Raw genomic sequence first — 27,455 nt, forward strand, 5'->3', positions numbered from 1 at the left:
TCTTATATCTCCTTTGGATTATACCGAATACAAACATTTCTTGTGCAGAACCTATCTGATTTTGTTCCCATCTCTGATGCTTTGTTATGGACACCTATTTTCAACTAGTAGTACAGGCCTACGAGCACTTGAATTCATAAATAATTTGGTTTGTTGCTAATCAATATTCTGTTGGGTTTTACCAAGTCCTGTGTTAGGCTGTGCTTTGGATTGATTACTGTTTACTGTGTAAACATATCTAAATGGTTTGGTTTTCAAGTATCAGTCAGTGCACTGTGGTGCAACGCATCTGCTATAGACAAATGTTTAGCCTTTGAGTATTTGTTCATGTAATTAGATTGTACTATAAAGCATTTACGTAATGGAAGTTTAGCAATGATTTTGAGTGCGCTACCTTCCTGTCAAATATTTTTTTTCATGCTTGAGGACCTGTGAGGCATAACCAGGTTGTTCTCTTATTGAATGATCTCCAGGATTCTTATGTCAAATTGATGAGTGCCACAGAGGTGTCAGAAATGTTTTGGTGTTTTGAATGAAATACTTCTGTTCTCTGAAATCTCTAGAAGGCTATGGTGACAAAGATCTATCTGCTTCCACTTCCCACTTCTATTTAGTCTGCTGTCCCTGGGGATGTAAAATTGCACTGATGCCTCCTGCTGACAATCTTCATCTGTAGGCAAGGTTATGAGTCTTAATGCTTTATAGTATAAAAATTAAGCCTCTAGCATTTTTATGTACCATGAATTTGACATTTTAGTTCCTTTTCAAGTGCCTCCAACTTACATCATGGAGCACCATATTCTGGATTTAAATTGTGGATTTGGAGTTGGCTGTGTCTATAAGGACTTGATTCCACTTGTGGTTTTTGCATTGGGTCAAGTTTTTACACTTTTAATGTAAATTGGGTTCATCTTGAAATGCATTTGATGCTTTCTTTGTTTTGTTCATTAGCAGTGAGACAGGACTTTGACATAACTAAGAAAGCCACGTGAAGCTATGATGCAGTTGTGTGTGTCCATGTGCTGCTTCTGAGTGCTGAGTTCTTTCCTTATTTTTAGTGTGAATTGGTTTGGCAATGATTGTAATGGTTGGAGTCTTGGGTGGAAAGCAATGAAAAAAATATTCTTGCCTTTCCGCAGTTGTCTTGCTTAGAAATTGTCATCTGAAAACAATCAGATGCACTCAATGGAAAGATAAATTTAGGCTGTTTCTTGTGAAGCAGATCAGTTTAGAGCCATTGAGGTACTGTTGATGGTAACTCTTGATTTTTAAATATGTAGGACTGTAATTATTCACCTTTTTCAGCAGAAATTCACCAAAACAATCTCCTGTTCTCTTTAACGGGTTTAGATTCCTAACTTGTATTCAGTGTTTCTAAGGTTACCTAGGTATACTGTTTAATGTTACAAGCATATCTGTGCACGGGTATAGGCATGTTCTTTTTCACAGTATTAGTTTTTATCCTCCTTTATTCACACTGAGTAGGTAAAGAAATCAAAGGTTTTGCAAGAAAAAAAAATTTTACCTAAACAGAAAAGTTTTTTTTCTGCCACTTTTACCAAAAAAAAAGAGCCATTGCTTGACAAGATAAGGAGGATTGCTTTTCAGCTGTGATGTGTTACACAAAGGCCACGAGATGTCAGTGGAGACTTCAGCCTGAAAGCAGCTTTGAGCTAAGTTAGATGCACAAAATGGGGACAGAGCTATGTATTTCTCATGAAGCTTGGACTATCGCTGTTTTCAACCTGTTTTATAATCCTAGCCCGTCTTTCTTTATTTATTTATCAGATAGCCCTCTTGAGCTAAGTGTTTCAGCAAGCTGTTCTTTGTCCTCCTCCACTGCTTTGTTTACGGTAGGGTTAAAGTTCGCCTTATTTTACCTCTTGGTATGAAATTCACTGCTCTGTTTTGATTAGAATTTACAGCCATAGCTTAAAGAGGGGGTATTCTGCTTCAGCTCTTTGCACCTCCTGAGATCCTGTAGGATTTTTCCTGATGAATCCTTCAATCTCATGAAAGCTTCACTAAGTCATATCATTAAAGAACAAGTTGCACTTCACAGTCATTTGCCAGACTCTCTGTAAATTTCTCTTACAAAAGATGAAACTATTTTATCCAGGTACATCTGGATTGACCTTGTGAGGCAAGTTCTTTCCTGTAGCTATGTAATTCCATGAATAAAAACACAGTATTTCTTGAGATTACTAGCTGCTTCTGATTACAGTGACTCTAAGGCAGTTGTTTCAAAGCCATCATGTGCATTGCTTAAGAAAACTGACAAATCTGATTTGCATCTTGGCTTACTGATATGTGAATCTCTGTCTATAGCTTTAGGTTCTGCTTATTCCAGCATGTTTGGGTTTTTTTTGTTGGTGGAACCACGTGTTTTTATCCCTCCATGTTATTATGTGTATATTTATTGCAAAGTGTCTAATCTCAGGGTGTTGATTTGCCTTTCCCATTAATGGTTCTGCAGTAAAAAAAAAACAAACAACCAAACACCCCACACAAAGACCAACCAAAACTAAAGGACATGCCTAAGCGGCAAATTAATAGCATATCTACAGAAGTTTGCATGAAAGAAGAAAACAGCTATTCTTCAGCTCACTGCCTGCCTCTTCAGTGCAGTTTATTGCTCCTCTAATTGGGCGCTATTTCTGCTAACAATGTTCAGTGTCAGAGATAGTTTGTTTGGTTTTTTTTTTGTTCTGCAGTGTCTTACTAGAATGAAACCTGCCTATGAGATCTTTGTCGCAAATTACGAGCGTCAGTTTGCAGAAGATCTGCATCTGGAAGTGTGGTACTCTTAGTTTGTGTGTAACTTGTCTCGCCTAGGGACTTGGAGGCAGGGAACTGATGAGGTGTTAGCTTTTTATGTGAAGCTGCAGAGAAGAGACGGCAGGGGGCAGCTGAGGCATGTAAGAATAACAAAAGGTTTGGGTTTGTCGAATAAAGAAATTCGCAAAAAAAAACATAGGTATGGAAACAGTAATTACTTAGTCATGGTCCCAATTCAGCCCACTCTAAACAGACCTGAGGAGGTCAGCAATAGAGTACATTCCTAGTCTTCTCCTAATGACAAAGTTTCTAAAAAAACCTTTGAAAATAATGGAAGAATGCCTCATAAACAGATGATTGTATGCTGATGTTTTTAATCACAGAATGGCAGGAATTGGAAGGCACTTCTGGAAATGAAACGCCACACACGCACACACTGAAGCAGGTTCACCTAGAGCAGGTTGTGCAGAACCAAGTCCTGGCAGGTTTTCAGTATCTCCATTATTTTGGAGGGTGATGGAACACTGCAATAGGCTGCCCAGAGAGGTTGTGGAGTGTCCCTCTCTAGAGACTTTCAATACCTGTCTGGATGACCCCTGTGACCTGCTCTAGGCGTTCCTGCTTTTGCAGGGGAGATTGGACTCCATGATCCCTAAAGTTCCCTTTCAACCATTACCATTCTATGATGCTATTTCAAATGAAGGAGGAGATTCCATAACCTCTCTGGACATCCTGTTCTGGGGCTCTTGCACAATCAGAGGGAAGAAGAGTCTCCTTACATTCAGACAAAACTTCTGGTGTTCCAGTTTGTGCCTGATGGCCCTTGTCCTGTTGCTGGGCACTACTGAAAAGAGTCTGACCCCATTCTCTTGACAACCTACCCTTTAGATATTGATAAGATTCCCTTCTAGGCTAACCAGGTCTCTCAGTCTATAAGAGAGATGGTGCCCTACTTAATCTTCATAGCCCTTCACTGGACTCTTCTCTGGTATTTCCCTATGTCTCTTGAATTTCATTAGGTTCCTCTCTGCCTATCTCTCCAGCCTGTCCAGGTCTTGGTGAATGGCAGCACAGCCTTCTGGTGTGTCAATCACTCCTCCCAGTTTTGTATCATCAGCAAACTTTCTGAGGCTATGCTCTGTCTAAAACTTAGTGTTTTCTAAAAGGAAAACTAGGGTTCGAAGCACCCTTTTTAAAGCAGACAATTATGGTTTTGCTCTCTCATCCATCCATAATCCTAATGTGCAGATGACATTTTTATTTGAACTGATGCTGTTTGAACAGTAGACTTAGATTTATTTTGCATTAATATAATTTTTATTTAATGTCAAGTACTGGAACTATTGCCTATAGTGGGCTGTATCTGGGTTGTGGTAATAGTTCACTAAAAACTGGCACTGACTGATGTAAAGCTACAACACAAAGATGAGTAATGAATTATCTTTGGTTTTTAAACATGATCTTGAGACTGAGAGTTGAGTGACAGGATTTCTTCTTAGCATTGTCTGTCTTGACAGTGATCATAGTTAATTTGCTGTAGGGAAAACACAGGACTCATCACCATGGACTGGATTATCTTTAGATCAGTCCAGTCCAGCATCTGTATCTGAGAACAGGAGATAGTAGACACTTCAGAAGAAAGTGCAAGAATTCTGTAACTGAATGCACGGGAGCCTGTTTTCACTGGATCTTACCTCCTATACTAATGACTCATCTGAATTGTGAAGAACTTGCTTGCTCGTTCTACAGTACAATATTAATTTGGAGGCCCATAAATGTCTAAAACTATTTTTGAATCTCTATGTATTGATTCACAGTCTCATTTGTTTATGCATAATGCAAAAAGCATTGCCTTTCACTCTAGTTTTGAATTTCCTACCATTTTAAAATTGCAATTAATTTGGTCTAGTGTTATGAGAGAGAACAATGTTTCCTGAATAGCCACTATATTCTTTGTTTGTGTTACATCTCCTCTTACTCATCTTCTTTATGGCAGCAATTCACTCACTTTGCTGTTCCAGAGCCTTAATTATGCTTGATGTCTTCTGAATATCCTCTGATTTTGCAGTATACTTCAGAGGTCTTTCTGTCTTCTTCAGTTCCCTGATTCCCATTTTCCTGCTTGGTATGTTTAGCTTTAAGCTGCTCAAAATACTGTTAAAATGGAAGCCTCTACAGTTTTGATTAAAGTAATATCTGATAAAATATGCCCAGGGTTCTTCCAAGGGAGGTCCTATAAAAATGCTTAGTGTTACTAATCTACATGTAGTCTGAACAGCATATAAATAGCATTAGAGTGTGAGAAGGAAATGTAGGAAAGCTGTGCGAGGGGAGCATCTAGCTGACTTCAGCTCAATAGCTGTGCTTATGAGGAAGATGATGTCTTTGCTGCCTATTTTTATGCCTTCACCACAGATGATGTCAGATGCATGCAATCCGTTTATTGCAATGGGGAGAGACAAAGCTTAAATGTTGACTTCTAAGGGGTAAGCTCAGAAAATGTCTTTCCTCCTCTGCATATTTGGGCTTGGGGGACTAAGTTAATAGAACTGTATACACAGTCCTCAATGGTCTGAGCAACAAACCTGGAAGTGCAGCACACTGGTCAGGTCCTTTTTCCAAGTTCTGATCCATGGAGAAGGAAATGGTTTTGGTTGGTTTCACTTCTTCTTTTTGCAAAACAAGGGAAGAGAATGGTGAGCTGTAGTGCCAGCTGCAGTGCCACCTGACCTCTGGAGATGCATCGCTTGTCACTGAGCTTCACTTTTTTTCTAGTAGTGCATGTTCTGTTTTATTCAAGCATTAAATGTACGGGGGTACAGGGAAGGGACTAAGGTATGGGGATCTCCTTTCATCTGGATGCTGAATGGCTTGCAGTGTTAATGTGCCTTAATCAAGTGTGACATCTTAATGCTGATTGGATTTCACTAGAGCCAATACCTAAACAACTAGTTTTACCTAAAGAAATTACCATAAAAGCTCAGTGTGATGCATTTGCCAACCTTTTCTTTAGTTTTGAGGTTCATCAATGAGAAAATCCTTATAACACTTCTACAAGGGACAGCATTTTTGAGGCCTGGGTTAGACTTTATGACTGCAAAAGCTTATGTGCTCAGAGGCACACTCAGAGCTGTATCCAATCTTGTCAGTCTTCAAAGGCACCCTCACATGACTGTGAAGAGTTGCTGAAGTGTGCTGGGGTGTATAGTCATATGCCTGTTTGTCACAGGCCATGCCACATTAAACCTGCTGCGTGTAGGGCTGGCTGCAGCCACTGCTGCAGCCACAGCCTACAAGGGTCTTACATCACCGTACAAAGGGAAAGGCTGCAATTTGGATGCCTTTTTTTTTTTATCCTGTTGTGAGACTTTAGTGGCTGATGCCACTGTCTCAGGAGTGAGTTTCAAATGGTCTCATGCTGGGGATTTTCCAGATCCAGGTTTTAGTTAAATGTATTTACCACAGTGCTAATTTATATTCTGCAGCTGAGACTGTTGTTCAATAAATTTCAGGCACTTATTGAGATATCTGCAATCACCTACTTGAAGGTCTGACAATGTTTTTATTAAAGGGGATTTCATCTTTGAAGTTCAGTGCTTTTCTGGTAAAAGCTGCTTTCTTAAACAGACTTTGAACAGTGCATTCTGCTGGGTCACTGCTTGCAAGTTACCAAAAAAGGATCTCTCAAGCATAAATTATTTGAGAAGGTAAATGGTTTGTATTAGAATTACTTCAGATCTTTGAATCAAAGTTACATGCAGGTGTTTGATAGGTAGCCTCACTTCTGGACTTATATCCTTCTCTCAACTCAAACAAAGAGTCAGTACTTCAACACTGCTTGGTGCTTGTTCAGTGTTATAACATCTTTCAGGTGCCTATCATGCAATTCTAATGCATTGCCTAATTTCTTCTTTCATTCACTTTTAAGCTGTTGCCATTTACTGTAGCAGAATACACTTTTCAGAGAGCATCCTATGGTTATCACATGTCCATAACATTCCTGGTTATAATGTTAATGTTTTCTATTCTTGAGGAAATCAGGAAGACACTTGACTTCCTGTATTGTTGAAACAATCTCAGCAATTACTTTTTTTCTCCTAACACTAAAAATCCCCTTGTCCCTCAGCCTCTCCTCATAAGGCAGTGCTCCAGTCCCCTAATCATCCCTGTAGCCCTCCCCTGGACCCTTTCCAGCAGATCCCTGTCCATCTTAAACTGGGGAGCCCAAAACTGAAGGCAGTACTCAAGATGAGGTCTCACCAGGGCAGAGTAGAAGAGAAGGAGAACCTCCTTTGATCTGCTGGACACACTCTCCTTAACACACCCCAGGATCCCATTGGCCTTCTTGGCCACAAGAGCACACTGCTGTGCCTGGACAACTTGTTATCCACCAGGATGCCCAGGTCCCTCTCCATAGGGCTGCTCTCCAACAAATTACCTCCCAACCTGTACTGGTGCAGTTCATTATTCCTCCACAGGTGCAGGACTCTGCACTTGTCCTTGTTGAACCTCATTTGGTTCCTTTTTGCCCAGCTCTCCAGTCTGTCCAAGTCTCACTGGGTGGTCACACAGCCTTGAGTTTTATCAGCCAAGCCTCCCACACAGGAATATGTCTGGGTAGTCATCAGGCTTACATTCTTCTCTTTTAGTAGTTGTTATCCATTCTAATGATGTTTCTCTACTTTCTAAATTAATAGAATTAAATTCACATATGTGTGTGTGAAATAAATGAGAGTGATGTTGTTGAGCGTGGGAAGAAGCTGGCATCTGCCTGTTACTTGCAAAGGGTATTTCCGGGATGTGGAATTTTGGCCTTTACAGTCTCCCATCAGCCTGTCACCTAAGAGTGATGCCTCACAAGACTTCTGGGGATGCTTCCAGCCCTAAGTCCGCAAGGGCTGTTGTGGTTGTGGTGATATAGTATTACATGGTTTTGTACAAAAAGCTGCAAGGAAGTGTTGCTTTCTTAGGACAGTAACGTAGCAAACTGGTGTAATTCTAAAGTAATCCTCTGAAGTGTACTATAGAATTGCTGTGGAAATATGCAGGTGCTCAAGCTGATATAACAGAATTAGAAAATATAATTTATAATTATCTGAGAGAAAAATTGCTTTTCCACATCACCACTGTATGTGTTGTCATAGCTAAAGTAAAAAAGGGCACAGTTATACAGTAGTTTTTTACTGTTCAGGGTTTCTGCCTCACAATGCTTTTCAGGTCTTCCTGCAAAAAGGAGTAAAAGTATTTCTGAAAAACAGAGGGGTTTTTTTGTAAGAAACAATCTTACAGTTATTTAAGATTATGCTAGATCTCTGCTGCTTTTAGAAACAACTGGAGTGTCTTGAGGACAGAGGTACTTCTACTATGACTTTAAACGTATCAAATCTGTTGTTGATGGCAAGTATTTATGATGACTACATGTATGCCCACAGTCTAGATCCTGTGTGCAGCCCTTCAGGGCAGCTCTTTCTGAAGACCCATCAGTATCTTCAGTGAAGTATGATGTACTTCTAGGTGCATTTTCCTCAGCTAAAGTTCTCCCTCAACTTTGAGCTAGAGGTATCCAGTTAGCAAAGTGGAGATGTTCTGCAATTTTGGAAAAAACTTCTTATTTCCTACTCAGGTTATAAACATCAATGATAGGTAGGATTTAAGGTTTCTATTTGATTAATGACTGTGGTGAGTTGAAATGACCCCAAAAATAAATCACCAGACTAGCTCAGAAGGTGTGGAAGCAATGAAGCTATATGTAGAAAAGCAAGATAAAATCTAGAAGCACAAAATACAGTGTATATGTACAAAATCTATTTATGTATATTTACAATTCAGAAACAATACAAGGACCCCCAGAACCCTCCAGACAAGGGAAAAATGAACAGCTCTTTCTCCCAGAGAGAAAACCTGCTGCTACTTAACCATAACAGGAGTCTCAGCCAAGGTTGGCGAAGCCATGCAAAAGCACCAGACAGCAGCCAGAGCAGAGAAGAGAAAAGGAAGAGAGAACAGTTTGTGCAGCACACTATATCCTAATCAACAATCCAATGGAATGATATAGACTTCTCATTATTTGTCTTTTGTGTACAATCCCCTATTTATTTACCTTTTATTTAAATATGTCCATAGAGTTCCTATTCTTGTTTATAATTTAGAACTAGGCTAGAGTGTTGAAGTGTTAGTTTTAAAAACACCACAATGGCTCTTAGCTTAAGTTTATTCTTTCTTCTCTATTTTGTAAATTAGCTGCAAATTTGAGGGTGGAACATTTGGAAAGACCTAGGTTTGTATTTCTTATTGAAGGCTGTAAGAAGGCATGCAAGGAGGAGGATGTTCCATAGTAGTGCTTGCTCTTTAGCATTGAGGCTTTAGCTCTGCAGTTCTGTGTTTGTGAGGTTGCTGCTGAGACTTTTAACTCAAGAACAGCAACATGTATTACAATACTAGACAGGCTTTCTAGGGAAATGGAGACTTTAGAGTAGTAACTGGGAAACAGAAGGAACCTTACATCTGCAAAGGAATTTAGGCACTTTGCTCCCCTTGAGAATTAAGGGTGTTGTAGCAGTGGCCTACTGTAGCTCCTTTCATTAGTTATTCTAGTCTGCCATGAAAATGTGTTTTCCGTGCAGCTGTTTTTCTGTGTAATTTTACTTACAGTACAGTTGTGTCTACAGGCCCTATTCCTACTCTGGCACAGAGTACTGGGTGGCGAGTTATGGTGTTGCCACAGTAGGATGCAATCCTAGTCTGAGAAATAATTTTTGAAAAAACCCAAACACCTTAAACCAAACAGAGTATGAAGGAAGAAAATAGCCTCTGAGATAGCCCTGTGGCCTCAAGGGAAGCTATCAATACAGCTTATAGCTAAGGATAGGAACTGATTCTCTCTACATGCCAGTTTTACAATACACTGCCTATCGAGATTATCATCACACAATCATTTACCATACTCTATCTCATAAGGAAATACAATCTAATGATCTGTGTTCTAACTTCAGAATAGATAGGGCTACACAGGAGCTGTAGACACGCCTTCTCTTCCCTGGAAGACACACTGTGTGCTTTCTGGGTGGTTATTCTCCCACTTACACTACAGGAGTGTGCTGGGTCCTAACTCCAACAGGCAACAACCAAATTTCAGCACAGCTTCTCTGTACTCTGAAAAGCTCTCGTAACACGTCGGTTTACCATAGGAGGTGGTTGTACTCTGCATCAAAAGGAGTTACCTTACTCATGTTATACTCTTCTCACTGTTCTGTAAGGGTAAATGTAATCTCCCTGGAGTCCTGTAAATTATTGATGTGAAAAAGTGCAGACTCAGGAGATGAAAAACTATGAGTAGGCTTAGTGAATGAACTTGCATGTCGAGTTCTGAGCTTTCTTTGTTTTCTGTCTTTTCTGTAATAGTATTTCCTTTCTTGTCTGAATGGCACTGACAGAAACAGTTCAGTGAGGCTGCCTTTCTTCCTGTTCTTTGTCACATATTCCCAAGTGGTATAGATACCGTATCTGGACAGAGGAAATATCTGCCTTGGGATTTTCCCTGTGTAATTCACCTTGATAGTATAATGCACCAATTCCAATTTACCTCAGAGGACTGCTGAGGTGCCTTCTTTTTGAGAAGAAATTACTGAACTATGCTACTTGCAAAAGAGAAGTGTGAAATAGCAGTAGAGTGTGTGACACCGAGATAATGCATTAGCATCCTTCTGTTAGACTCAACTGTTTTGTTTAGTCTTCCACTGATAAATCAATGCACGCAGGTGAATAATTTATACAGAGCACCTTATGAAGATGCCTACGAGCCCTCGTTAGGCTAAAAAGCAAGCCCGTAGACATGACATTAACATCACTGTTCGTGCAGCCCGTTTTCACCTCACGGTTCCCGGTAAGCTCACGCCTGGTCTCGGTGCCAGCAGCTCCCCCAGGCCGGGCAAGACCCCATCCCCGCGGTGTGTCTCTGGTAGCAGGTGCCCTGAGAGCCCAAGACGGCGAACTCAGCGCGCGGCAAGCTCCCCGACGGAGGGAAGTTGAACCGGGAGGCAATGGGGCCAGGCCCTGCCCCGCCGAGGGCCACCCTCTCCGCCGGAGGGGACTGCGGCCGCTGCGTATTGCAGCCGCCTCGCTTCCCCGTCCTCCTCCGGGCCAAGGCGGTGGGGGCGGGCCGGGGCGGGGCGGTGCATTGACAGGCAGCCTGGCCGGCCGCCGGTCCGCGGTAAACAGGAGCTGGGCGAGAGACCCGGGGGTTGCACGGGCTCGCAGAAGCCTCGCAGCCCCCGGCTCCGTCGGCATTACGACCTGCCGCGTTCTGGCCTCGGGTATGGCCAGCAGCAGCCGCCGCAGCCGGAGGAGGAGCCGCCGGCTCGGGCCCTGTGCGGGGCACCAAGGTAGGCTTGGCCACCGCCCTGGCTGTGGTGAGCCGCCGCCGCGGGGCCGAGCCCGGTGCGCCGCTCCTCCGGCGCGGAGAAGGCCGGGGCCGCGGGAGAGCGAGGCGGGCCGCGGGAGTGGCCCGGGGCGGGTTGCCTGCCGTACCGCTCGGCCGGCACGGGCTGCCTGCCTTGGGGGTGCTGTTATCCTGCAGCAGCCGCTCCACTCGTCCCGCCCCCACGAACACCACCTCGCCCCTCCGGGTCCGGCGGCGGGACCGACCGCCCCCAGGTGAGGCGGCTGTTGGAAGTCGGTTGGTGCCGGCGGCAAGCAACAGGCAGCTGTGCGGGGCGGCGTTGTTCGGCCTGAGGCTGCCCTCCGTGGGACCGGCCGCCGTGTCGTGTCGGCCCGGACAGACGGGAACATAGCGTGGCCGCGGAGGGGGCCTCCGCCGACCCGTGGGGCGGGAGCTGCGACGGACCTTCCTGTCGCTGGCCGACGCGGAGACTCCGCTCGGGGAGCTGAGGGTTGCTCCTATGTCGGAGCTGAGGAAGTGGCACTGAAATAGCTGGGAAGAGGCTTTCCCACCTCCGTCGTCTTTGTCTGCCCAGCCTGAGCGCGTCTTGTGTGCGCTTTGGCGCCGGCAGGAGTAGTACCGCTCGGGAGAGACAGAGGTGGGATCAGCCGGGTGGGAAGAACGCTGTATTTACAGCGGGGCTCCGATTTGGAGGGGGACTCGAATTTGCATTCGGTTAGTGGTGTGTAACGAAGATGCACCAAAGACAAAGCTATGCGCAAGATATGCTGGTCACAACGTATTTGTAACAAATCATGAAGTTTCATGGCAGACTGAGACATAGTCAGAATTCCTCCGTGTTTCCTGGAGCTCTGTGCTTTGCAGGTAGAGCAATGCTCGAGCTGTTCTAAATTGGAACAGTTTAACTTTTCCTCCTTTCAGGGGCTGGATGTGCAAGCAAAGCTGTAATTATAACGTAGCAATGCAAAATCAGATTGAAATAAACTGCAGTGCAAGAGGGCACACAGCTCAGGCTTCGCAGCTGGCAAAGGACTTGTATGCTTCTGAGCATAGCAAATTTGTGAGCTTAACGAGCACCGTGAACAGAGAAGGGATAGTTTAGGTAGATCTTGAGTGGAGCCAGAAAGAGACCTTGGAAGGAAGATGAAGGTGATAAAGTCTGACGGTAACACTTAAGCTGAAATGGCAGCACCTTTTGTAAACTTGTGAAATGAGTTCTGGAGTGGAGTCAGAGGAGGGCGAGGTTGATCCAGTAGTCACCCTGGTCAAAAGTTTTCAGAAGAAAGATGTTTTCTTTGAAAAATGCTTATTTATCAAACCTAAGATGCTTTCTTTGAAATATAGCAACATTGGTCAGGTCTCACTGATGGACAGTTCTCCTAAGTCTGCCTCTGGACCAGGATTGCTGGAAACATCCAGGGTCCTGGCTCAAAGGTACGCTCCAGCACACAGCATACCTGCTGAGTGCTGTTTGCAGCTTCTCAGCTGTGTCCCAAACCATTTGGTGCCAGACTTCCCTGAGCAACTCTGAGCAGCTTGGGAGAAGTGAGAAATTCCCCAGAATTTGCTTCTGCTACAGGTGCTAAAAGTCTGAACAGTAGCCCCTTTGCTGTGTGACTCTGTGTGACTTTGTGGACTTTCACAATCTACTGAATGTTATTGTTATGTTTTAGTTGTTGCTGGGGGTTTAAGTTGTTTTTCAGCTAGACCTAGCCACTAGTTTTGCTTAGACAGGTAAATTAGTTGAAGCAATTTTTCTGGTTTGGGTTTCATGTTGGAAGAAAGGCTTGCAACCCTTTTCATGCTTCAGGGTATGGATATATGGCCAGAATTGGTGGAGTTGTCCAGATGAGACAGTTAGGATTACAATGCTAGAAAATCTACCTATTTCCTGGGTGCATTTGCCTAGTTGTAAAGTCTAACCTTCTGGACAAGCAACTCTTCCAGGTTCAGAGGTGAAAGAGCTCAGCCTTCCCAGCTGCTCAGGCTGTCACATGTACTTTGGGCAATGTACCAATGCCTTTTCTCTGCAAGTCTGATCTCCTTATTGCTCTTCTAAACACTAATATTAGTGGGAGAGGCAAATCACTGCAGGAACGTGGCAGCTCCCAGTAGTAATGCTGGTCAAGGAAGGAATTGTAGGTGGTTCTTACAAGTCCTATATTCATTTTGCTGCCTAAGAAGAACAAGTCTCCTACTCTGGGTCTTTCTCATCATATTGGGGGTCAGTCTCTTCTCCCAGGCAATCAGCAACATAACGAGGGGACACAGTCTCAAGTTGTGCCAGGGGAGGTATAGGCTTGATTTTGGGAGGAAGTTCTTCACAGAGAAAGTGATTTGCCATTGGAATGACCTGCCCAGGGAGGTGGTGCATTTGCTGTCCCTGGAGGTGTTCAAAAAAAGACTGGATGAGGCACTTAGTGCCATGGTTTAGTTGATTTACTTTTGTTTTGTGTTACTCTGGACTGCCTTTCCTCTTCCCCCCCCCCAAAAAAAAGCCAAGAAACTCTTGATCCTTGTATTCTGTAAGAGTATCTGGGCTACTTTAAAAAAATGAAAAGGCTTTGAAGGAAGGAGGTTGCAGAAACTGGATGTCATTGTGTGTGGACTATTTCTACATATAGCAGGAAAATAGTGAATAGCAAAGCTGTAAAAAGCTGTAAAGAATGGGAAACTGAATCTGGGGAAAACTCCACTTCCAAAGTATAAAGTGTTAGGGCAAAAATCTTCCTGGACAACAAACTAGCCAGTTAATCCCCAATTCTGTTCTTTCTCTGGACCATCTAGTTCTAGCTGCTGCAAGAACAGAGTGAACCATGTAAACCACACATCTAAGTCACTGTATTAATTTCCATAGTGAGAATTCATACAGAGTTTACTATGACTTCTGTTTTGATGACTGGTTTGTTGACTGCAAGGATGTAGTGGCAGCTTGCGTTTGGCATAGAAGAATGGGCCTTAAACTTGCCATGTGGGCTTTGTTCACTATGAAGTTACTCAGCTCCAGATCCTTGAATCTACTTCACTAATTTAGGACCAGTATTGCTAGTTCTGTTGAAAACGCCACTTGTCTAAAGAACTCACCATTTCCAGAACCAATTATTTTTTCAAGTTTCTCACAATGTTTTGGGGTATCTAACTGCATTCATGTGAAGCATAAAAATCCCACAAATAACAGATTACATCATGCTTATTGATTCTGGGGTAGGTAAATGAACAAGAGCCTTGAAAGTAAAGTCTTTTTTAAAATGTACACTGTAAGAGCTGTGTTATTCTTAAGTGCAGCTCATCTGTAGACAGGCAATAGAATTCACAAATAGCAAGAGATATTTCAGCCATCAGCAGTTTCTAATGCTTGCAGTTTCTTTCTCCAGGGAACAGAGGCAAGACTGGCCTTTATTATGTACTTACCTGGTTATCAGGTTTGGTGCCTCTCTGGAGTTCACTTTCGATACCTGCAGGTAAGGAGGGGAGCTTGTTAGTACATATTGGATTTAACCAGAGTTCTGGCAGGATGTTGTGGTTGATTGAACTGAACTGAAAACAGTGTTGGCAATTTCGATGCCAAGTGTATGTCTAGTAAGTGGGAAATTCTACGAGATTCTAGAAATTGTGGCTGAGATTTTTCAGTAGTTTGATGATATTGAATCAACTAAGAGGTGAGCACTTTATCCTTGGAGACTTGTTTAAGGATTCTACTTGTAAGCCTTGCTGAATATGTGTCTAGAATCAATATACTACATATTTTGGGATAGGTAAATCCTATATATCAGTTAGGTATTCAGTTCAAGAGAGATGTTGAGGTGCTGGAACGTGTCCAGAGAAGGGCGACAGAGATGGTAAGGAGCCTGGAACACAAACCCTGAGGGAGCTGGGGTTGTTTAGCCTAGAGAAGAGGAGGCTCAGGGGTGACCTCATTGCTGTCTACAACTACCTGAAGGGAGGTTGTAGCCAGGTGTGGGTTGGTCTCTTCTCCCAGGCAACCAGCAATAGAACAAGGGGACACAGTCTCAAGTTGTGCCAGGGGAAGTATAGACTGGATGTTAGGAGGAAGTTCTTCCCAGAGAGAGTGATTTGCCATTGGAATGGGCTGCTCGGAGAGGTGGTGGAGGCACCGTCCCTGGAGGTGTTCAAGAAAAGCCTAGATGAGGCACTAAGTGCCATGGTCTAGTTGACTGGCTAAGGCTGGGTGCTAGGTTGGACTGGATGATCTTGGAGGTCTCTTCCAACCTGGTTGATTCTATAATATCTGCCCCTTGAGTTTCTATGTATCCTTCAAAAAGCATCAGAAGTGCACAATGCATGTCACTAGTCCAATCTGTTGATGAGACTGATCATGAACAACTGTCAGAGTTTCTCTTTGGGTAAACAGCTACTGTATTTAGGAATGTCATCTAACAGGTGACTGAAAACTACTAAGAGTGAGTTTGTCCCCCAGTTTGGCCATGACTTCTGTAAGATCACATGTTTATAGACCATCAAGGATAAGAGGTTGATTAGGAATAAAAATGTTCCCAACTGTTCTTCCCTGAGCAGTTAGCTTGACTGCTGTCACATCCTGGACACAGTAGAAGAAACACTGCCCTTTTGAATGAAAGGGTCTGCTGAATAATATATAAGGAAAGGAGGGAAAGATGGAAGGATCTAGGGTGACAAACAAAAACCAACCCAAAGCAAAAAGGAGCAAGGTTACAAATGAAGTTGCTAGTTCTTTTTTAAAAAGCCTCCCTTCCTTCCAAATATACTTTATTTTTTAAAGGCCTATTGGTTCCCCTTTATTGTGTGTCCTGGGCCTGTAAGGAAGACTATGGGAAAAAAAAATTCTTAATAAACAGATAGGCTTTGTCTGGGTGTGATCTCCTGGTTCGTGTGACCAGAATAATTTGTCACTCAGACTTACTGCTAATAACTCTGTGCCATCAGTGTAGCTTGGGGAGGGGGGATGCTCTTGTCACCAGAGTTGTGTTTCAAGTTCTGCTTCCTTCTTACACAAGATTTGGTGTAGGAACATTAGTAGGGATCCACACTGTGACTCCTAGAATCAAAGATTACTGATTTCTAAACATGACTGTGGAGGATCATTTGAGTAATATTAACTGAAATAAAAGCAACAGATTCACTACATACAAACTGTCTTAGAGCTCAAATTAAATACTGAGTATTCAGTCAAATCTTGCTACTTTAAGAGCTCTTGGCAGAGAGGGAAGGTGGTATCACAGGGATTATTAGTGGAAGCTCTTCCTCACCCAGTTACTGCAGGACTTACAGAAATAATACCTCTTGTTTAATTTAATTTGCAATGACCTTTAAGGCATCTCTTGGTGGAAGAGTCTCCTTCAGAACCAAAGAGGGCTGCAGAGAGCCAAAGTGCCTTCTCTGCATATTTGTACTTGCTTTCACTGTCACTGGCTCCTGTGTCATCCAGGACAGAGGATTAATCTCTGATCCCTCTATTTCTAGTTGTAAAAGCACAGTATGCTATTGAGGGTGATTCACTACTAGGCCGATCCCTGTTATAATCTCTTGTAACTACGAATGCATCAGAAGAGGAAGGCCAATGGAAAAATATGGCATATTTCTTCACGTATGTATATATTTACATGTCTGTTTTCTGTGCATATATATATTCATGAGAATGTGAAATTGAATTTATGGGAATAGGAATTGAAATACAGAGAGTGCTGCAATACAGGGCTCTGCCGTGCCTTCAGAACATGGGCCACGTTGTAACCAGAAATTCTTCCAAATGCTTCCTCTTGCCCTGTCTGAGTGTGGTTTTGTCCCCTTTCTCTCCTGTTTCAGCAAACCACTCTTAAGATATTTATAGCAGAGTTCATCATGCTGTTAAGTGCAATAGATAGAAAGTGAAAGTTGGCAATGGATTTTCTGTTCATAATAAGCCTGGTGAAGTCTGACATACTAGAGCAATGTGAAGAGCACTAGGTGATAGTTTGCTGCAGGTGATAATAGAGAGGAAAATACACATGGGAGCAGACTGTTTCTGAAGTTAACAGTAGGCTTTCTTTTCCTTCCCTTCTGGTGAATGAAATGAGTTTCCCTTGTAGTTATGCATCCAAAATGGTTTCCGTTTAAATGTGATTATCACCAGCACAGCTTTCAGAGTCATTTTCATCTAATGGTTTTCTTCTCTGGTGCTGTTTGTGACCAGTCATTTACATTGAAGCTGCTTCTATAAAATGTGTGTATAAGTGTATACATACAGTATATTAAAAAACCCAAACAAGTAGGCTGAAGACTTAAAAAGAAACTGCTGCTCTTTGACATGGCAAATAATCTCTAAATGAGAGGGTTTCTTATACCAAGCAGCGTAAGTACATGTTGAACTAAATGCTGTCCTGTTGCAAAAAGGAAAAAAAAAATCATCTTAGCTTTAAAAAGAAGAGGAAGTTCATTTGCAGGTAAAGGCTTGTTGTAAGAGAAAGGAAATCTGAATCTTGTTCCTGCTTCTGGCCTTTATTTTCTGGTTTAAGGTACTTCACCTATGTTTACCTTAGCTTCCTGCAACTTAGTTGTTACTTCTGTCATGGTTTGGTTCTGTCATGTCAAGGCTCTTAAGAGTGTGGAGGATTTTTAAATATTTCTTGAGCCTGCTTTGAGCAGGGAAGTGGACTTATGCAATCACACTTCAAGTGACTTCTGAACCTGTTGGCTAAATGTCAATTGTTTGCTGGAACTTTAGATGTCACAGGAAGGGAATGTGAATTGCAATATCAGAACCTAGAGCTGCAGCTTCACCTTGCACCAGAGCCTATGGAGGTAGCACTTTTTTAGCCATGGGATGGTTCATGTGGGTGAGTGGCCCATACGAAGCATGCAACCACCAAATACCAAACTGCAGGATATCAAACTGTGCTAATCCTGCTCTTGGGGTGGCCTTCTTCCATTGCAAGGCCTTCTGAGAGCCTAAAGAAAATGGTTAAGTATTGTTAGTAAATTAGAGTGTGGCACAGCACAGAATTAATGCTTGATAACATAAGGGAGTGGAGGGAGGAGAGATTCCCTTATAAAATTACAGGAGTCTTGTCAGACTGACTTGCTCTTGGGAGTTAACAAAAAAGAAGTAGCATGTTTGATTAAAAGATGGACGGGGATTTTTAACTTTGCTCTTGGCGTAACAAAGCAGAAGCAAATAAAAACAAGATCAATATTTCAGCCTTCTAAATGCATTAGTGTTCTTATGAAGTGTTTTAACACTAGCCTTGAAATATCTCATTGCTTTTGGGCATGGAAACTCTATGCTGCCTTTTAGCAGTTCCTTTTTGTGAGATGTGTATTTTTGTTTCTGTGATTTTCCTGACAGTGGTGTTCAGCTATTTTGTATGCTTCATGCCAGGGTCAGGCTTGACAGCAAAAGGAAAACCTCTGACTGTGACACTAGAGATAAGTCTTTCAAATGTTGGAGAAATATTCAACAAGTTAGTTTCATTACAAAATTGCAAGGCTTCAAAGGACTCCATGTTTTTTCTGTACAAGCTGCTACATGCTTTGGCAGGTGTGTGAGAGCGCGCTCTGCTCTAGTACAGCTGCAGAGCTCTGCAGTTCCCAAGGTCTTTTAGAGATGACATTATTTTTATGTGCCTTCCTGGGAGGGTAGGAAAACTGCACAATTATGTTTTCTAGGCAAATGACTAATTGCTGTTTTGCAAATTTGTTGTATTTTCCAAATAGGAAGAGGATCAAAATTATTCCTTTTTTGACCTCTCTTGATGTATCTGATTACATTCTTAAATTAAATGTATGGCTAGAGAGGCCATATGAAAGTGATAGAACTGCAGCCTTAAAGCTGTGTGGTCAAAGTAGCAGGAGATGGCTCTGCCAAAACCTTGTGCCTTGCACCAGGGCTGCCTTGCTTTTTAAATCCTTGCTCAGCTAGGCTGCATCTGAGATGCACGTAATTAAATATGGTAATATCTCCTCTACATACCTATGTCCAAATGCAGTGGTGGGCTAAGTCTCATGTATGCTTTGTAGTCTTTTAGTGGTTTTCTTATTCCCAAGATCAGTCTCCCATGGTCAGCATTTGGTATTTTGGGAACCCTGGAGCACTTGTATCTGCATCAGATCTAGGGTTTTATTCACTAAAGATGTTGATACCAGCTTCTCTGACCACAAGGCAAGGATCCCAGATCAGTTGCTGTTGAGCATGTTTGTTTCAAGATAAGATTTCTCACTCACTTTCCTTTGTTAGTGATACTCTGGCAAGAAGCAAGTGTAGCATTGTGTGGTCCAGCTGCCTGAGAACAAGGAAGCTGAGTCAGGATCAGTTCCTTAAAGAGAAAGAGAATTAAATACATCACACATTTTATTCTTGGCTGTGATCTTCCATTGTGTCTGTTAGACATTTGTTATGGTTGTTTGCTTTTGCTGTGTGCTTGAGTACGGCTTGTCAGTTGGGGCATTGTGTTCAGTCTCTCTTATCTGTCTTTGAATGCCTATTGGGAAGTTTTGTTTCAGTCAACATAATCTCGCTGTGCAGTACTGCAGGTGCTTTAAACAGACTTGGTAGGGTTGTAATGTCCCCTGGGATCCTGCTGTTTAGGCTGCTTGTCAGCTACCTTTTCAGGTCCTTCATAGCTGCTGTGTTTAGGCTCTCAGGTCTGTAAAACCTGCGTGAGCTTGGCTTAGCCTGGCTTAACTGGCTGTGCCTGGTGCGGGGGTTGTGGAAGGAAGCTGCAGGGATGGTTCTGCTTTGCTCGAGGAAGGTGTGTTTGCCAGTCATATCTTGGTGCTCTAGTATTATCTCCCTTTCCACATGACCCCACAAAGCATATACTTATCCCTTGTCGCATAGTTTGCATTGTTGCTACTGTGAATAAGGGAGAAGAAAGACAGATGGCTGATGATTCTATCTCTAACTGACCTCCTTTGGGCTGTATCATGTGTGGCTCATGGATAGATCTTCATGGTTGATGTAATCTAACTAATGCATATGAGAGATATCTGAGCTAAGAACGGAGGTTAATAAGATGATGAAACTGTTTGGTTTCAAGTCTGAAAGTAATTCTTGTTGGCAGGGGATGGGAGTGGAAGCAGCTTGACTATACACAGGGCATCCCACTGAGGCCAGTAACATGGACACACTGCAGCTCAGACCTGCGTCAGTCTCTCTAGCAACCTCTGCGTCAAGCAGAGTTGGCCAAGTCTTTTTACCATGGGCCATTTTTTCTTCCTTTATTGGAGTGTGTCAAAATAAAGAAGAAAATCTCCGACAGGCTAAGTTGTGCTTTAACCTGGTGAGCAATAAAACACCACAGTACGCTGTCACTGGGCCTTCTGTGACCCCCTTCTATTAAAAAATGCCATTCCAACATGACAGCTGTCAGAGGGATGGGTTAGTTGAGCTTGTAAATGCTTTCACCACTGGTGTGTGAAGGCAGCTGTGCCTTTCCATAACTTTACATCTTCCCTTGCCACTCTTTCTAGGCTTTGGGTGGGAAACCTGAAGAATTTAAGAAGTCTCTTCTTGGCTGTATGATATCTGCTTCCTCTTTCCTCTCTTCCTTGCAAAGATGAGTGATTATGGATTTTGAAGAGATAATAAGTGTTGCATTGGAAGTTGATGTGTAAAATGTAGCCTTAGAAAAAGCAGTGACTAATTTACAACTGACTGCAGCTCTAGTTTGGTCAGACAATTACTAAAAATAATCCACCCTCCACCATCTAATTCCACAGCTGATATCTAAAGAGAGAAGTATTCTAATTCATAAGCTGCAATAGGACAATATCAGAAGGTGAAGTGATACCTCCGTTTTGCCAGTCAGGAATGTCTGGATGGAATCAGTGTTTGGGAAGGAAATTTTGGAGAGAGACCAGATGAGTTAAGGCTGATGACACTGACTTTGCACTGGGTTTATGCTGAGTCTCTGGCCCAGATAAGTGTTGTAGTGTGTGCTTTTTCCAGCAGTGTCTTTTTTTTCAGGCAAAGAAGATGCTCTCCTTGGTTGGCATCTTTTTCCTATAATTTTTTTTGTAAGACCACACCACCACTCCCCCCAAAAACAAGCAAAAATCTCACACACACAAAAACCCAAACAACCCCACCAACAACAAAACAGTCCATGAGCACACAGGCCGACAAATGGATATGTTGTGGTTTTATTTCCTGCTTGAAGCTGTTAGGTAGCATTGGTTGAGCATTGGAAGACAGCTGCCTGACTTTGCTGCAGAAGCAGCAAAAGGAAGAAAGGGCCTTTTCAGCTGAGATATTTAACATTTCCTAAGACTGGAGTCTGAATGCCTTTTAGTCTCCTTTTTTATGTTGTTTCTAATTTAGATGGTTACTGCCCTCTGTAATGGAGCAGTGAGAGATCAGCTGGCCTTGCTGAGCTGTGCATCTGTTAATTCTGCAGGAAAAGTGGGTGGTGTGAGAATGTACCAAGTAACTTCTTCAACAGAGAATGCGAATGGGAGCTTTTGCCATCAGCAGGTAATACCATTCACTGGTTAGCATATGTCCCTGCAAAACAAGAAGTGTAACTTGCTCCAGGACCAAGACTATTCAGAGGGAGTTTGGCTCTTAAGGACTGTCAGGCATGAGACCACTTGTGACACAGAGGGGACCTCATGCCTGTTCCTAAGTACAATACTGCTTCTTATAGCACCCAGAGACTGAATTGAATGGTTGGGTCCTCCAAGGAGAAAGCAGCAGTATTTTGGTCACTTGTGGATTCCTGTCACTTCAGATATAGTTGAATTTTTTTTTTTTCTTTTAAATACTTTGACCATCTTGAAGCTGCCATACAGACCATGTGTGGGAGCCCATGGCAAAGATGGGACTGTGTCTGGAGTAGAACATAACAACTGTTTTAGGTGAACAGAAAACTGGAGATTTTGTCTTGGTACTCTAACGTCTGTTGCATTTGGAATAGTGAGTAGTCTTTTCAATTAAAAAAAACCAAATTGGCATGTAAAAATTGTTAGTAAAGAAATATGTCCTTACCTCTCCATTAACCTAATTCAGCAGTCATTCAAATTATTTGTCTGTAGTAGTTTTTTTCATCTACCCTTTGGAAGAGCAAATGTCTTTGAATATTATCGTAATTGTAGCTACTTAGAAAAGGGGAAACCACATGGTCAGCAGGTATGGGCCCTGGAAAACATGAAGGAGAGTAGGGTGAGATCACAGTATCACAGTATTATCAGGGTTGGAAGAGACCTCACAGATCATCAAGTCCAACCCTTTACCACAGAGCTCAAGGCTAGACCATGGCACCAAGTGCCACGTCCAATCTTGCCTTGAACAGCTCCAGGGACGGCGACTCCACCACCTCCCCGGGCAGCCCATTCCAGTGTCCAATGACTCTCTCAGTGAAGAACTTTCTCCTCACCTCGAGCCTAAATTTCCCCTGGCGCAGCCTGAGGCTGTGTCCTCTCGTTCTGGTGCTGGCCACCTGAGAGAAGAGAGCAACCTCCTCCTGGCCACAACCACCCCTCAGGTAGTTGTAGAGAGCAATGAGGTCACCCCTGAGCCTCCTCTTCTCCAGGCTAACCAATCCCAGCTCCCTCAGCCTCTCCTTGTAGGGCTGTGCTCGAGGCCTCTCACCAGCCTCGTCGCCCTTCTCTGGGCACGCTCAAGCATCTCAATGTCCCTCCTAAACTGGATTTATCTTACTGCACCTCTGAATGTAGTTGATGCAAAAATGTCCATGTGGCCTCAACAGATTCAATGCTTCCCTGTTTTCAGCAGTATGCTTTCCTCCAGGAATGATGAGATTTTGGCTTACAAATGTTTTTTTAATTCTTGCCTTCAATTTCAACAGATAGCAGATAGAAACTGCTGCTCTTCCCAGGTTTCGTTTTCATGAATGTTTTAGATTTTACAGTAGTGCTCACATTCACCAGCACTGCATGGGCCTCATTTAGCACACTTAGCTCACATCTCTGGCTCTTGTCTAAATTAAAGCAAAGGGCATCTATTAGGGAAGAAGACAGAAAAGACACTTCTGAATGTGATTGGTTGTTGAAAAAATGTGAAATGTCAATTGGTATCAGTAATATGGCCATGATCCTGGAATTTATTTTAAGCCTTTCCCTGTATGGACAACTTCCTATGTCAACTTACCCTATGGATGTATAACAGCACCCCAGAATTCATTCCACTGTATTGTCCCAGCTATTACCAGATCCCTTCTAAACAATCTTTTGTCTGACAACGGGTTGGTCTCTAAAGGCCCAGGCTTTTCCTCACTCTTGCCTAGACATTTGAAGGCAGCTTTAAGCATCTGCTGTATGAAAAACTTAAGTCATTTATGGGGCAGATCAACAGAGCATTGTAAGTCAGCCTCTTCTCCAGCAAGAAGAAAGAGACCTGTGCAGTTCTCAGGATTTCTCATGAATAGACATAATTTCTCTGTACAGGATACTTCACTTGTTTTAGCAGCCTTCTGCAGCTAGCTGTGGTTAACTGGCAATGAGCAGCTAGTGGATGACAGGTAGACTGCAGAAATGCTGCCATGGTGAAAACTGTGATGGATTTGATTTTATACAGATTTTGCAAGTGCATAAGAATGGATTGTGCTGTTTCTGTAAACTTCTAAATATTTGTAGTAATGAAGGAACTAATACTGGAGGGGACAGAAAGAGTCAACACTCCATTACTGAACTGAGAATGAGGGCAATGGGTGAGGATGCGACTGCTGGGCACTGGTTTCTTTTCTGTATAGGAAGTCAGTGATTTAAATGAATCCACAGTTGTGTATTCATCTTATGATTGCATCCAGTGGCTATTTTAGGTACGGTAGAGATGAATGGCCCTTTATAGACAGTGGTAAGGAATGCCTTGTCTGTGGTGTTCAGTAATGCCAGTGCCTTCTTTTTGGGTGGCACAGAGCACTGTTGTGGGGGAGGATGGGCAGAACCAACATACACATGCCAGCACACTCGCATGAAATAATACCCTAATGAAGGGAAGCTATGCTGATGCTTCTCTACTGCTGGTGCATGTTGGTGTCAGTGCTGTTGTGTGGAGCCAGGATGAAGGAAGCCAGGCTGTTTGTCAGCCCTCTGAAATCAGTTGCTTGGCCTTTAAACTACACCAGGGACACTTGTGATAAGAGCACCAGCAGCCCTTTTAACCACACAACGTATCCCATGTTAAGATTGCAGCTGGAAGAGGCTGTTCTGGCACTAGAAGGGAAATAATTCTGTTCACAGACCCTGACTCTCTAGTCTTTACACAGCTTTCCTTTTTAATGATAATGCAGTGACACAGAGGTTCTTAAACTCTTCATAGCATAGTTTTCATGTTGAAACTGATGAGAAATAATACCATGTTTACCTGTCAAGCAACCATCTAAAAATCAAGATCTGGTGATTTTTGTTGAGGATGCAAGTGTGTAACTGAAGGAGTGACTCAGATATGTACCACTCTTATTGCTTGCCTTACTGCAGTACTTCAGCATTTACTTCACTCTGCTCTTGGTTGTACTAGGTACTGTGTATTGCCATAGTAAGGAACAATACCACCTGCACAGAAGCTATCTGTACAGCTGAGGCAGCCTGAAGAGTAGAAATGTTATCTATCCGTAGCACAGAAGAACTGAACTGAAGAACTTAAATGGTTTGCCTTCCTGAACCAAAACCAACAGGCACACTTTTCTATTGCTGATATTTGAAATAAAATTCAAGGTAGACATTTATGTCTGGAGGTGTAGGGACCCCCCCAAACTGAGCACAAGTTCGCATATAGCTCACAGAGGTAATCCTTCCAATGTTGCCTTCTGGAGAGGGGAGTTTTTGTTGGATGTTGGTGAAGATATCAGCCTAGAAAAAGGTGAGTGAAAAAAAAAAAGTAGACATGGCCTGCCTGAATGTACTTCCCAGTAAAAACCACTTTCTGAAATCTGTTATCTTTTAATGACTGGTAGTATTCCCCTGTATTTAAAATTTATTCAGTATCTAAAACTTCTTACTTCAGGGGATAACAAGTGATTTCTGGTAGCTAGTTTTGCACCAGAAGTTCAGGTTGCTTTGAGATATGAGAAATGATGATTGAAACGGTAACTCGTTGATGTCATGCATGCTAATGGCAAAATCAGGTACAGAGTACTTGGTACATTGCCTTTTCTACTCTACACTTGAAATTTTGAAAACACTGGATTTGGGCTCTCCAGTTGGATTGTGCAAGTCCTAAGGAATGTGTTTTACTATTATTTCCTCAGAGTTTAAAGGTTCATCATAATGATTCAGAAATCTAGACAGCTAGAGAAAATATATGTTGTAACTTTAAGGCTGTAAGTAAAGATTTAACTGACAGTTAACTCCTCACTGAATAAATGCATTCTTATGTGCACTGCCTCAGAAATTTCTTATTCACCCAGAGACAAAGAAGGAACGATTTCATACTTCTTCACAACACAGAATCATTTAGTCAATAGTATATTCTTTTTACTCTGTCTTAAGAGGAATGTTTTGCATGGTAGTAGTTGAACAATAATGAAGAATCGCTGCTTAGGCGCTTGTTGTTCATAAGTAGCTTTTCACAGTATCACAGTATTATCAGGGTTGGAAGAGACCTCACAGATCATCAAGTCCAACCCTTTACCACAGAGCTCAAGGCTAGACCATGGCACCAAATGCCATGTCCAATCTTGCCTTGAACAGCTCCAGAGACAGCGACTCCACCACCTCCCCGGGCAGCCCATTCCAGTGTCCAGTGACTCTCTCAGTGAAGAACTTTCTCCTCACCTCAAGCCTAAACCTCCCCTGACGTAGCTTGAGGCTGTGTCCTCTCGTTCTGGTGCTGGCCACCTGAGAGAAGAGAGCAACCTCCCCCTGGCCACAACCACCCTTCAGGTAGTTGTAGACAGCAATAAGGTCACCCCTGAGCCTCCTCTTCTCCAGGCTAAACAATCCCAGCTCCCTCAGCCTTTCCTCGTAGGGCTTGTGCTCGAGGTCTCTCACCAGCCTCGTCGCCCTTCTCTGGACACGCTCAAGCATCTCAATGTCCTTCCTAAACTGGGCAGCCCAGAACTGAACACAGTACTCAAGGTGTGGTCTAACCAGTGCTAAGTACAGGGGCAGAATGACCTCCCTGCTCCTGCTGACCACACCATTCCTGATGCAGGCCAGGATGCCACTGGCTCTCTTGGCCACCTGGGCGCACTGCTGCCTCATGTTCAGGCGGGTATCAATCAGCACCCCCAGATCCCTCTCTGTTTGGCTGCTCTCCAGCCACTCTGACCCCAGCCTGTATCTCTGCATGGGGTTGTTGTGGCTGAAGTGCAGCACCCTGCACTTGGAGCTATTGAATGCCGTCCCACTGGACTCTGCCCATCTGTCCAGGCGGTCAACTGATAGGCTCTGATGTAATGGAAAATAAGTGATGCAGCACAGGATTTTCCTAAAAATGCATAATTGTTATCTGTGTACAATACAGAATGTGAGCAATGTGCTCGCTGAACAAGGATGAGATTGTTTTGTTCCATCGCTATCTTGCATTGCAAAGTTTTACATTATTTGAGAAGCACAGGCTTGCATTGTCTGCAGTGTAAATTTATGCATTTGTTTTTAATAGTCTTTATTAATTTTGAAGATAAAAATACAGAGTATTTTTCCCCTTTGCTAGATTTAGAGTTCCACGAATCCCAAAAGGATCACAATAGAGAATGAGAATTGATCCTAAATTATGCATTTCAACATGTGAACTTGTGTACTAGACTAGAAAATTTGCTTGCAAATATGTGTTAGTACAAATTTCTCTTAGTGCTCTGTATGAGTTTTTAGTGAGTCATTCTTTCCATTTGATGATAAGCTTCATTAACATTTTCTGTTAAAAATCATTGATCATCATATGTAGTGCTTTGACAAATCACAATGATCAGGTGGCTATTTTTCCAAATAGGTTTGCTGTTATTCTGGAGGTGTAGAGTATTGCCTTGTCTTTGACATCACATACTGTCATTCCTGGCATGCCATAGTTTGGATGTTGCCCACGAATAGGTTGGAGTTGGGTGTGTTTTGTACCTGGTTGATGTACTGTGGACCCTTCTGTGCTGATTGCAGGGTGACTTAAAATTGCAAGGGACTAACAGTGACAATCTTAGTGGACAGTTCCTAAACCTTTGGTCTCAGTAACCTGGCTTTTTTCGTATTCAACTAAATGAAGAAATTCTAATTGTGTAAAACCTTTCCAGTGCTCTCTAGCCATTTGCGTGGGTTATAGAATCATCATAGAATCAACCAGGTTGGAAGAGACCTCCAAGATCATCCAGTCCAACCTAGCACCCAGCCCTAGCCAGTCAACTAGACCATGGCACTA

The 27,455-nt window shown here is 42.8% G+C and overlaps 1 protein-coding gene across 4 annotated transcripts in view; it reads left to right on the forward strand.

Annotated features, from left to right (window-relative positions):
* The first annotated feature begins 11,070 nt into the window (after positions 1-11,070).
* Positions 11,071-27,455, forward strand: part of MARCHF8 (membrane associated ring-CH-type finger 8) — a 96,485-nt gene continuing 80,100 nt past the window's right edge. For 2 of the 4 annotated variants that reach the window (XM_064144797.1, XM_064144801.1), the window contains exon 1: positions 11,071-11,159. The gene's annotated coding sequence lies outside the window, so the exon portion shown is untranslated. Of the gene's footprint in view, positions 11,160-11,335; positions 11,431-14,550; positions 14,638-27,455 lie in introns of those variants that run through there. The other 2 variants (XM_064144798.1, XM_064144799.1) reach the window with 2 other exon arrangements.

Source organism: Pogoniulus pusillus, chromosome 6 (genome assembly GCF_015220805.1).
Source record: "Pogoniulus pusillus isolate bPogPus1 chromosome 6, bPogPus1.pri, whole genome shotgun sequence".
Classification (NCBI taxonomy): Eukaryota; Metazoa; Chordata; class Aves; order Piciformes; family Lybiidae; genus Pogoniulus; species Pogoniulus pusillus.